Raw genomic sequence first — 12,494 nt, forward strand, 5'->3', positions numbered from 1 at the left:
GGTAATGGAAAGCTTTGACTAATATGATCATTCTTCGTACCTCATACATGTTATGCACAGTGGCCAAGAGCGTGTCACTAATAAAGTTCAAATTTTCAATAGTACAAACTTCTTTGAATTCATATCCATCTATTCTTCTGTTGCATCTACTTACCTGTTTTCAATCTCTGTTTTTCGTTGTAGTAATTTATAATAGCACCTCATGGCTTACAGCAGTGTGGCAATAGCTAGCTGCCATGGCCTGTATTTTATGAATATTGCTTCTCAAGAATGTAATCTGAGGAGAGTTTCCATTCCCATAAAACGTTTTCATGGAGTTTCAAACTCATCAGGGACTTCTATTGGCGACCATCTGGCTACTCGTGGGCTTTTGTCATATAGACATCTGGTCGTATCATCAGCTAGACCATCAAACACAGATGTCATTGAATTTGATTTCAAGGAGTACATGCTTTCCAAGGCACTGGCAGTGAATGAGGCTCTAGATAGGGCTATCCCACTGAGTCATCCCAAGAAAATATATGAATGCATGAGGTATTCTTTTTTGGCAGGAGGAAAACGGATTCGTCCTGTTCTTTGCATTGCAGCTTGTGAGCTTGTGGGAGGGAGCGAGGAGCTGGCCATGCCAACTGCGTGTGCAATGGAGATGATCCACACAATGTCTTCGATTCATGATGACTTGCCTTGAATGGACAATGATGATTTGCGCAGAGGTAAACCCACAAACCATAAGGTCTTCGGGGAAGGCACTGCTCTTCTTGCAGGGGATGCATTTCATTCACTTGCGTTTGAGCACATTGCAGTGTCCACAAGCAAAACAGTGGGGAGTGATCAGATTTTGAGGGTGGTATCTGAATTGGGTAGAGCAACAGGCTCCCAAGGGATTGTGGGTGGTCAGATTGTGGATCTTGCGAGCGAGCGAGATGCTTTTGTCGAGCTTGAGACTCTGGAATGGATTCATATTCACAAGACTGGTTTGCTATTGGAGTGTTCGGCTGTGTGTGGGGAGATCATTGGTGGTGCTTCGGAAGATGAAATTGAGAGAATTCGAAGGTTTACCCGTTGCTTGGGGCTTTTGTTTCAGGTTGTAGATGACATACTCGATGTCACAAAATCGTCAGAAGAAATTGGGAAGACTGCAGGAAAGGATTTGGTTAGTGATAAAGCCACTTATCCCAAGCTGATGGGTTTGGAGAAAGCAAAGGAGTTTACTGTTGAATTGGTGAAGAGAGGTAAGGAGGAGCTATCTTGTTTCGATCCAACGAAGGCTGCACCTTTGTTGGGTCTTGCAGATTACATCGCACTCAGAGAGAACTGAAAAACGTTCTTGAATCTCTACGTGTTATGCATCCGTTTAGCATCTGCTAAACTTCAGAAATGGTGCCATATTTATAACTTTGTATCTCCTGGCATCATCCATAGTCCCAATGACTCTAATAATATGGATGGATGCTTTAGATTTCTTCAAGTTAGAGAAATTCAAGTTAGAAGTCTTTCTGAAGTCATGCAAGAGTTATCCCTTAAATTAAGGAGATAATATTGAGTTATATTTGAGTTTTAATTAGTTAACTCAGTTTACAAGTCTAGTTAAATTAGTTCCAAACTGTTTGAGGAACTAATAGTGAGTTAACAATCAGTTGATGCATTAATGCACTCAACTAGTGCTACTCCAGTTAACTGAAGATTCCCTCATCAGAAACTCATGCATGTCTATTCTGAGAAAGACCCAGTTGAGATTAATGTTCAAGGACAGTGTACTATCAGTTGCATGTGTTTTCTCATGGAGAAAACTATTGCATGTAGTCAAGGATTCATCCTTGATGATTATGCAGTTTTGAAGACTTGTTTTTCCATTTGGTAATAGGCTAATCATCCACAATGAACAACACAAGGAAATAAGATCTTGGAGGGCAGAGAGGAAGGCTGGAGAGAAGCCAAGATTGCCTGTGAGCATCTGTGAGGATTGTACTGAGAGTTGGCTAGCTGTGAGAGCCAATGCTTTGTATAATGCCTATGTATTTCCACCATGTATGATAATGCAATAGTGTGGGGCTTTTATCTGAGACTTTCCCCAAAGTATTTTCATGTGTATTGTGCCATTGATTCTTCTTCTTTTGGTTATATTGTTCATCTCGATCTTTAAGCTTCTGCAAATTGATAGTAGAAGTAGGTTATAATATTCTGCTTTTATTTATATTGCATTATCAAGTTAACCTATCACAGATTTTCTACATGGTATCAGAGATGTGAACAATATACTAAGAAGAGAATTCGAAGTTTGAAGTTCGGGGTTGCAGGTGCAAATTTAATTCATATCATACTTCAAGGTTTGCCAATGACGTTATATGGCTTGAGACTCGAGTATGCCTTGGAAGGTAGCTCAAATTACATAGCATGGAAAGATAGAATGGAGGCTGTATTAGAAGACAATGGCTTGAAGGAATTCATTGATCAAGAAATCCCAAAGCCAGCTTAAACTAATGCACAAGAGTTGGCTGAGTGGAAGAAGTGCGTGGAAAAGGTGAGACGAATCATCCTTGAGGGAGTTCGAGACCATATTGTCTCAAGTCTCCATGGGAAGAAAACTCCATTTTCAATGTGGAAGACATTGAAGGACCTCTATCAGAATAGTAGCGATCAGAGGAAATTGATGCTCAAGGATAAGCTTTGAAGAATCAAGATGGAGAAGGGTGATACTATTTCCACATATCTGAACAAGCTCACCACCTGTAGAGATGAGCTTGGTAGTGTGGGATAGCTACTGCTGATGATTATAGGGTGAGCATTACTCTCCTTGGTCTTCCAAAGAGTTGTAATAGCTACCAGGACTCTGTGAATGGAAGGAAGAAACTACTGGTTTGGGAACGAATGTGGTCGGATCTTATGTAGGAGGAGATCAGGAGGAGCACATGAGATGGTTCTTCATCCAAGAATGATGATGAAGAAAATCTGGCCTTAGCAAGTAAGGCAAGGAAAGGGAAGGGGAAGGCTTCCCATTTCAAATCAATTCTTCTCATGGAGGGAAGAAGGGTGACATGTCTAAAGTAAGATGCTTTAATTGCCACAAGATGGGACATTATGCGACTAATTTCCCATCGAAGAAGTCCAAGAAGGGATCCTCGAAAGGATTGGAAGGTGAGGCATTAGCCTCTCAGTTCGAAATGGACTTTACCCTCATCGCATGCATGGTGTCATCGATGATGCGTTGTGTCTGGTATCTTAATAGTGGAGCCTCATTCCACATGACCGGTGATAAAAATTTATTCAGTGCCTTGGAGGAGAAAGACCTCAAGATGCACATAGAGATGGGTGACGATGGAAGGTATAGTGTTTCAGGAGTGGGCACGGTTGCTTTTCAGAGGGAGCATGGAGCTCCTCTCACCTTGATAGATGTGATGTATGTGACTAGACTCAAGAAGAACTTGGTATCGGTTGCGATGTTGGAGGACAAAGGCTACGATGTTGTCTTCAGTAAAGGAAAGTCATTCCTAAGACACATAGCCATGGGTCAGATCAAGAGGATATGGATTCGGGTGAAGAATCTCTATAAACTAGAGGTAGATGATTGTGCATCATTGAGTACGAAAGCAGAATTGGTACAAAGCCAAGACATTGGCAAGTTGTGGCACAGGCAGTTGGGCCATTTGCATCATGGGGCTTTGAAGATAATGCAGCAGATATCTACAGGACTTGCCAAAGGTAAACTTGAGCAAGTTGACACTTGCAAAAGTTGTACCTTGGGAAAGTACACCAAGTCTTCCTTTCATGATTGAGACAGTCGAGCAGAGGCTATCTTAGAGCGAGTTCATATTGATTTGTGTGGGCCATTCTCGACATCATCCACAATGAAGAAAAGGTATTATGTGATTTTCATTGATGACAATTCTTGTAAATTATGGATTTATTTCATGCAGATGAAGGACCAAACTTTCACAAAGTTTTGTGAGTTCAAAGCTTTGGTCGAGAAAGAGTGAGGGAAGAAGATCAAGGCCTTGAGAAGTGACAATGGTGGAGAATATGTCTCTCAAGAGTTTAAGGAATTCTGTGCAGCTGAAGGAATTAAATGAGAGTTGACGACACCTCATAACCCACAGTAGAATGGGGTGGCTGAGAGGAAGAACATAACTATTGTAGGGGCAGCACGGGAATGCTGCATCACCAAGGCCTACCACTTCACTTGTGGGCTGAGGCATGCAACACAACGGTCTATTTACCGAATAGAAGCCCACATCACATACTTGGGATGAAGACACCAGAGGAAGCTTTTTTTGGTAAGAGACTAGATGTGGGTCACTTCAGGATCCTTGGCTCATCAGTATATTTCCATGTGACAAACGATGCACAGAAGAAGCTTGAGCCAACAACAGAGTTGGGGATATTTGTGGGGTACACTGATACACCTCACAATTATCGGGTGTACTTGCCTACTAGTTGGAGGACAGTGGTTTGTAGAGATTTCAAGTTTGATGAGCAGAAGTCCATGCGAGTTTCCCTTGAAAGGGAGCTCCAACTACAGGCTATGGAGGAACTGTTGGTTCCTAAGGAGGAGGAGCCTTAGACTGATGCAGAGAATCTGCATATAGAGGTTCCAAGAGTGGAGACATCCACTCAAGCAGAGTCTTCCAAAGATGTGTTGGGTTGTGTTATATTCTTTCCACAACTAACCTACGTAGTGAACCGGGGGGGGAGCCCCCCTTCGTTGTGCTAATTATGCAGTGGGGGGGTCACAAGGGGGCCAATAGTCCCCCCTATGCTGGGGACTTTAAGTGGGGCGGGTAGCCCCCCTCTACGAGGTCCGGGGCAGTGCCCCAGGAATTTTTTTTTTGGACCCCATATTAGGTTAGGCGAACCTAACTATGGTTTTCGGTTCATGGTTTTGGGCGCGATGGTTTTCGGTCCATGGTATTGGATGCTTCAGCATGTATAAATATGTATTGTAACATTGAAAGGAATATAATGAAAAATAAAGCTCGTGATGAGCCCCAAATTTGGTAACATTTTGGGCTCATTTGGCCTAACTACCCTTGCTCAACCCTTCATTTTTCATAACTTATGCATCATTTTTTAGTATATTTATGTTATTTGTACGAATGAGGGCAGTCACTATTCCTAGGTTGCTAACACGTGCTTATTTCAGGTTTTTTGACATTTAATGGAGCAAAACCACGTAGATGAGGGCTAGGAGACAGCCAAGATGGGATTGAGATTTTGTAGGAAGGTTGTCCACAGCATTGAATGGCCTTCCTCGTGATCTTCACCCCCAACTCCGAGCCCCAACAGTCACCACCACCGAGTTAGAAGGCAGCCAAACAGATTTTGAGGAAGCAGCAGATCACTCTTAGTTTGGTCAGCCAAGCCCCACTGATTTAGGAGGCCAGCTTGGGGCCTCAATATGTATAAATGATAGGGCTGTAGCCCTCGAAGAGGACTTTTGAAACCTTGTTGCATATTCTGAACTACGAGCTGATAGCTCTGTTTTGCTCTTTTGTAAGCCATTAGTGGCATGTTATTTGACTTATGATTGTTATCTTTTAATGGAAAGCAGGCATATTTAAGTTTAGTTCTGAGTTCTTAAAGGAGCCATAGCTCTCGGGGTTGGGCCCAACCTGAGAGCCTAAGGCCTCCTTCCTTTGTATTGTTACCTTTCTTTCAGTATTGTATTTCTTTTCCTTTACATGCATTTGGAAATGCAGTTTGCTGAGTTGAATTTCTTGGTATGGTTAAGTAGGTTAGTTTTATGAACAGAGTTGCTTCAGTAGTTTAGAATAGAGTAAGGAGATTGGAGTTAATAAGAGTTCCAAAAAGGGTTGACTGCACACTCACTTTCACCTCTGTTTAGGGACTGGAATTGCAGACAATGCCACCCACCAAAAACATTGTTTTACATGTTCATGCAATCTTTGATGCAGTATTTTCATTTGTAGAGGTTTCCATGCGCTCAGATCTTGTGGAATGATTCTTTGCTTCAGTACCATGCATGATTTTCCTTAGAAATAACGTTGCTGTTCTTTGGTTTTATTAAAACAGTTAGAATAGGTTGATGAAATTTTGGTTATGTGCAGGACGTGGATGATTTGTTTCGTTTACACTGTGCAGTACTACTCCCTCACTCCCTTATCCATCTAAGCCGTGCCTAGGCCATCTACTCATCTCCCAGTTAGACCACTTGCCTCCCAACTCTTCTATTACCCACGTTATTCTACCTTTTCGGCCTTCCATTCCCTCTACCCTCCTTTAGACCAACCAGCTTTGCACACCCCCTCTTCATCTCATCTCTCCGTCCCTAAGTCATTAAAAACCCCTCTCCTACCTCCCTATCCATCCATGCAACCTCTTCCACTCATCCAACACCCAAAAATCCGATTGTAGAACATCCTGTAGGAATTATTGAACTTCCTGTAGAAATCCTGAACATCCTGTAGAACCCCTGCAGACTTCCTATAGAAGCTCATGAACACGGTTGCTAGTAATATAAACTTTGTGAACTTCTCTGAAAGGATGTTAGGGACTCCTTAGACCCTCTCTGAGCCTTCCTAACCTCTTCCGAGCATTCCTCCCCTTGATCTATCCTTGCACAGTCAAGACCCAGTTAGAAGCAAACGCATAATAATTCCAACAATTTGAACAAAAATACAAAAATATGTTTTCTTTAGATCAAAGTAGTCTAGATACATGCATATCACCTTCCTAGAAGTAATGGCATCTCTTTCAGTAGTTTTCATTCCCACCTTTGCATCAGTAGGACTAGCTGGTAGAATTAGGGTTTGCTAGGGTTTGTGATTCTTGTTGGCTTTCAGTTCCTTCCTATAGTAGGTTAATTTCCTTTGAGATAGCTTTTGTTCATCGGTTAAAAAGATTCTTCTGAGAGCTCGTAGAAGTTGGCTTGAGCCCTAGCGGACTTGTGCTAGCTGACCAAGTGACAGCTGCGACAAGAGCTAGTACTTGTGCATACAACACCGTCGCTTCCAAGTTTGTTACGAACTACCGGGTTGATAAAATTAGAGAAGGAAGCTCCAAGAGTTGTAGCATTATTTCTAGAATACTGGAGCCCACCATCTTTTTGGCACCGTTGCCGGGGAAGCATCAGAGTATTAGTAATTGTTGCTTTTCTTCTACTTTTCCTACTCTCTCCTTCTGCTAAGTAGTTTATTTCATTTCCATTCTGCAAAAGTAGCATATACATTTCCTGCTTTCATAGATTAACATTTCAATTCTGCAATTTCATTTTTGCAAGCGTAGATTAGCATTTCAATTCTGCAAGCATAGACTAGCATTTCAATTCCTGCAATTTCATTTGAGCAAAGTAGATTAGTTCTTTCCTACTTTCATTTCAATTCTGCATTTTCATTTCAGCAAGATAGTTAGTTGTAGATCAATCTGTTTCAATTTTTGAAGGTACCAGAGAAAAAAAACAAAAGCAATCAAAAGTCTTTCCATTTCATGCCTCGTAGGAATCGAGATAAAATAGGCAAATTCTTACCCAACACCCCCACCACATCACTGAGTCACCCTTCTCTCTTCTTTGGTGACAGTGATCCAGAAGAGCCTATAGGCGAACCTCCTGAGATATACGAAGATCCTATAGCAGAAGAAGAGTTAGAGACCATTCCATCTGAAGCTATGGCTGACAATAGGGGAGAAGATGAGAGAATAGAAGGTGCCTTCCCCATCTGAGAGACCAATGGAGACATGAAAATGAAGAACATTAGCCCCTTCGCTTTACCTCACTTCCATGGACTGACTACTGAAGATCCTGATACCTTCCTGTTTGAGTTTGTTGTCCTTTGTCGAACCTATGACTATACTGAAGATGAGTAGAAGCTGAAACTCTTCCCCTCAACCCTTAAGGATGCAGCATTACGGTGGTTCATGGGCTTACCTGGGAACAGTATCACCACTTGGGCTCAGATGCAGCAAGCTTTCAATACCAAATACTGGGACTACTGTAGGTCCAAGGAAACCAAGGGAGAAATCTTTCGGATGACCATGGGAAATGATGAGTCCTTAGAGGATTACGAGGAAAGGTTCCAACTTAGCTATAAATGGGCCAGGTGCACACTTGACCCTGAATCCCTCAAGTTGGTCCTGCTCCGAGGAGTCCCTGAAGACCTCTTAGATACCCTTCACATGTTAGTTGGAGGAGATATTTATCAACTGCCTTATGAGGACATAAAGACTGTGTTTAGAAACCACTCTAGGGTAGCCCGGAAACGAGGTAGAGGAAACTTCCTCTCAGCTGGTATTCCTTTCTCCAAACATGAGTTTGCAAATCAATTAGAGGACATCAAGAGTGAGGTGAGACAGACCATTGCCATGCAACTTGATACATTTCGAATCCAGCAGAAGAAAGAAGAAGCTGAGAGGGCCTTGGCTATCTTCTACCCTAGGTGTACAAGGAAACACGCTAAGAACGAATGCCCATTACATTCGGTTGAAGTATGTTTTGTTTGTGAGGAGGACCACCCCACAAACCAATGTCCAACCTTACCTGGGCTTAAAGCCATGTATCAAGGGACAGAAGCCCCCACTGAACCTCTCTATTTCCTCAACCAAAGGAGGCCACAAGGACCTAGACCTTACCAGTAGGGGATGAAAGGGACACCCCAAGCTTATTACAGCCCCAACCAATCTACTCCTATGCCTTCCTGGGGTCCCCCTGCTCATCCTTCCTGGTCTATGCCTCCTCCATGGTCTTACCCACCTCAATACCATACTCAGCCTACTACTCATTCGTATCACTCACATGCCCAGCGACAGCCTCAGTGGAATGCACCTCAATCGGGGTGGAGGCCCCAGTACAATACTCCTCCCGCCATTTTGCCTCCACCACCAGCTCAACCACAACCACTACCTCCTGCTCCTCCAAGGAAACCTCAAATGCCTACTCAACCGAACCCGAACCCCAACAACAGACAGGCCCAACAGGTATATACTGGGGAAACATCATGCCCTACCTATGCTATGGAGATCCAGGAGATCAATTTGCGATCTGGAAATACTCTTCCGGATCGCCAACCTCCTCCCCCAGAGGACGAGGAAGATAAACAGGAAAGTGAACCAAAGGCCATTCCACCCTTTCTTGAGAGACTAACAGCCACCACACAACCCAACCCAGAGGAGGATGAGCTTCTGGGAGAACTCAAACAGTTGTGTGTGAAAATACCACTTCTCCAAGCCATCAAAGATGTATCGATATACAACAAACTGGTTAAGGAAAAGTGTTTCAGACACCCAGGTAGGCGAAAGAGAGATGCTTCAACTATCAATGTCATAGGACAACTTTCTGATCTTATGTTGGGACAAGTCATCTGCCCAAAGTATTTGGATCCTGGGAGTCCTGTAGTAGATGTCCACATCAATGGCACCATCATACCTCACACCTTGATTGATCTGGGGGCTGCCATTAATGTGATGACCAGAGATACCATGCTCAAACTCAACCTTCATGGTTCCTTGAGAAAGACCTCAACAGTCCTACAACTAGTAGATCGCTCCACCGTGACTCCCGAAGGGATTTTAGAGGATGTCTTGGTCTCTGTTGACTCTTGGGAATACCCTGCAGATTTCTTGGTTCTGCAGCCAAAGGCAAAGCTCACTGGATACCCTCTTATTTTGGGAAGGCCTTGGTTAGCCACTACAGATGCATACACAAGCTACCGTGCAGGAAACATGACCATCAAAAATGGTCCTATGTCCAAGCAGCTAGTCCTATACCCTCCTGCCCAACCCTTATTAGAGCATGACTTACCACTTTCGTTGGAGGAAGGAGAAGAAGACGAGGTGTACTTAGCACCTTTGTGCACCCTAGACACCACTAGGGGAGATCCTGAAACCGAGGATGATTTGATTGAGACCTTGATCCAGAATTCGCCTCCCAGTGCACTGTCCTTAGAGGAATTGGTGGAGGATGCCCAAGCCAGCACCTTAGTGGACCTTTGTGCGACCAACCCTGTCACTCCCAGAGTAAAAAATGTGGAGTTCGGCCCTGAGAGAGCGTTAAAGATCAGCTCCTCCCTATCTCCTTCCCAGGAAAAGGAGCTGTGTAGTATGTTGGCCAGCCATCTAGATGCTTTTGCTTGGAGCTATAAGGAGATGAAAGGAGTCCATCCTTCGGTCTGTACCCATCACATCTACATCAAAGAGGATTGTAAACCGGTTAGGCAACCCCAGAGGAGAATGAATCCAGCCCTTAAGGACATCGTCAAGGAAGAATTGCAAAAACTGTTGGATGCCGGATTCATTTACCCCATCTCGAATAGCGAATGGGTGTCCCCTTTGGTGTTGGTTCCCAAGAAAAATGGGAAGTGGAGAATCTATGTGGACTACCGAGAACTGAACAAAGCTACCAAGAAAGACCATTTTCCTCTACCTTTCATAGATCAAGTGTTGGATGGACTGGCAGGAAAGAAGTTTTTCTCTTTCCTGGATGGGTTTAGCGGGTATAACCAGATCCAAATCAGCCCGCAAGACCAAGATAAGACCACCTTCACTTGTCCTTGGGGTACCTTTGCTTACCGAGTTCTTCCCTTTGGACTATGCAATGCTCCTGCCACCTTCCAGAGAGCTGTCTTGAGCATCTTTTCTGAGCTGGTCCATGATGCGGTGGAAATCTATATGGATGACTTCACTCCTTATGGGTCCAACTTCCAGGAAGCATTGTCCAATCTGGGAAAAGTCCTAACCAAGTGCATTGAGATGAACCTGTCCCTTAGTCCTAAGAAGTGTGAATTCTTGATGACTGAAGGGACCGTGCTAGGCCATACCATTTCTTGCCAAGGGTTACAGGTGGATCCCAACAAAATTGCTCTCATCAAGAAGGTTCCACCTCCTCAAAAGGTAAGATATGTTCGGAGTTTCTTAGGATTAGCAGGGTATTATAGGAGATTCATTAAATACTTCAGCAAGCTAGCCTCGCCATTGTTTGGCCTTTTGGCAAAAGATGTGGAGTTTAAATGGACTGACGATTGTTAGAGGGCTCTGAATGAATTAAAGGACAAGTTGGTGTCTGCCCCAATCTTGAGAGGTCCAAACTGGGCCCTACCTTTCCACATCCACACTGATGCCTCGAACAAAGCCATAGGGGCAGCCTTTGGCCAAGTTGAACAAAAACTTCCATATGCCATTTACTTTGTCAGCAAAAACTTATCCAAGGCAGAACTAAATTACACCGTGACTGAGAAGGAATTCTTGGCCGTGGTCCATGCACTGAACGAGTTCCGACATTATATCATTGGCTATCAAACATTTGTACATACTGATCATGCTGCAATTAGGTATTTAATGAATAAACCAGATGTCAATGCTCGTATTATTAGATGGTTACTTTTGTTGCAGCAGTTTGATTTGACTATCGTTGACAAACCAGGTAAAGAAAATGTTGTTTCTGACTTTTTGTCTAGATTGGATTTATCTGCAGATGAGGATGGAACAGTGGATGACCAGATGCCCGATGAACATCTGTTTGCTATTTTAGTACTCTCTCCATGGTTTGCTGATATAGCAAACTACCTTGTTTCAGCACAGTTCCCTCCGCACCTATCCTCAAGAGAGAAGAGCAGAATCGTCAGAAAAAGTGCCTCATTCACTTGGATCGGGGGCAACCTGTTCAAGCTTGGCCCTGATCAGATCTTAAGGTGTTGTGTAATGGAGGAGGAAGTCTTTGATATCCTCCTCACCTGTCATGATGGGCCTTGTGGAGGACATTTTGCAGCAAAGAGGACTGCCTTCAAAATCCTGCAGGCAGGCTACTATTGGCCCACGCTTCATCAAGATGTCAGAAGGTATATCAGCCAGTGTGACCGATGCCAAAGGATGGGGAAACTGACTCAAAGGGATGAGATGCCTCTCCAACCTCAAGTGACTCTAGAGCCATTTGAGAAGTGGGGTATGGATTTTGTGGGTCCAATCAACCCTCCTTCGAGGCAAAGGTCTTACATCATTATGTGCACATACTACCTGACAAAGTGGGCAGAAACCAAGGCAATCAAAGCAGCAACAGAAGAAAAGGTGGCTGAGTTCTTAAGAGAAAACATCTTCTACAAATTTGGCTACCCAAGAGAGCTAGTCACTGAACAAGGAAGCTAGTTCACCTCCAACTTAATTGAAGACCTACTAGCTCGTCACAAAATCAAGCATAGGACTTCCACCCCCTATCATCCTCAAGCAAATGGGCAGGTGGAAGTCACCAATAGAGCATTGGAAGGGATCTTGACTAAGGTGGTGAGCAGTAGCAGGAAAGATTGGGAAAATCACCTGGTTGAGACCACATGGGCTTACAACACCACTTGGAAGACCACAACCGGCTTCACACCTTATGAGCTGGTCTATGGGAAGAGAGCTTTGTTGTCAATTGAATTCGAATACAACACTTTGAGGATGGCAGCTCAGCTGGACCTAGATCTCAGCCATGCCCAACAAGAAAGGTTATTGCAGCTGAATGGATTGGACAAGCACCGAATGCAGGCCCTCCTTCACTCAGAAGTGGTTCAACTTTA

At 43.7% G+C, this 12,494-nt stretch overlaps 1 pseudogene; it reads left to right on the forward strand.

Moving 5' to 3' along the window:
* Positions 1-202: 202 nt before the first annotated feature.
* On the forward strand, positions 203-1,318 carry LOC149246787 (geranylgeranyl pyrophosphate synthase 7, chloroplastic pseudogene; annotated as a pseudogene).
* Positions 1,319-12,494: the final 11,176 nt, after the last annotated feature.

Source organism: Pinus tabuliformis, chromosome 7 (genome assembly GCF_031772625.1).
Source record: "Pinus tabuliformis cultivar Carrire ecotype Pingquan chromosome 7, CPIR1, whole genome shotgun sequence".
Lineage (NCBI taxonomy): Eukaryota > Viridiplantae > Streptophyta > Pinopsida > Pinales > Pinaceae > Pinus > Pinus tabuliformis.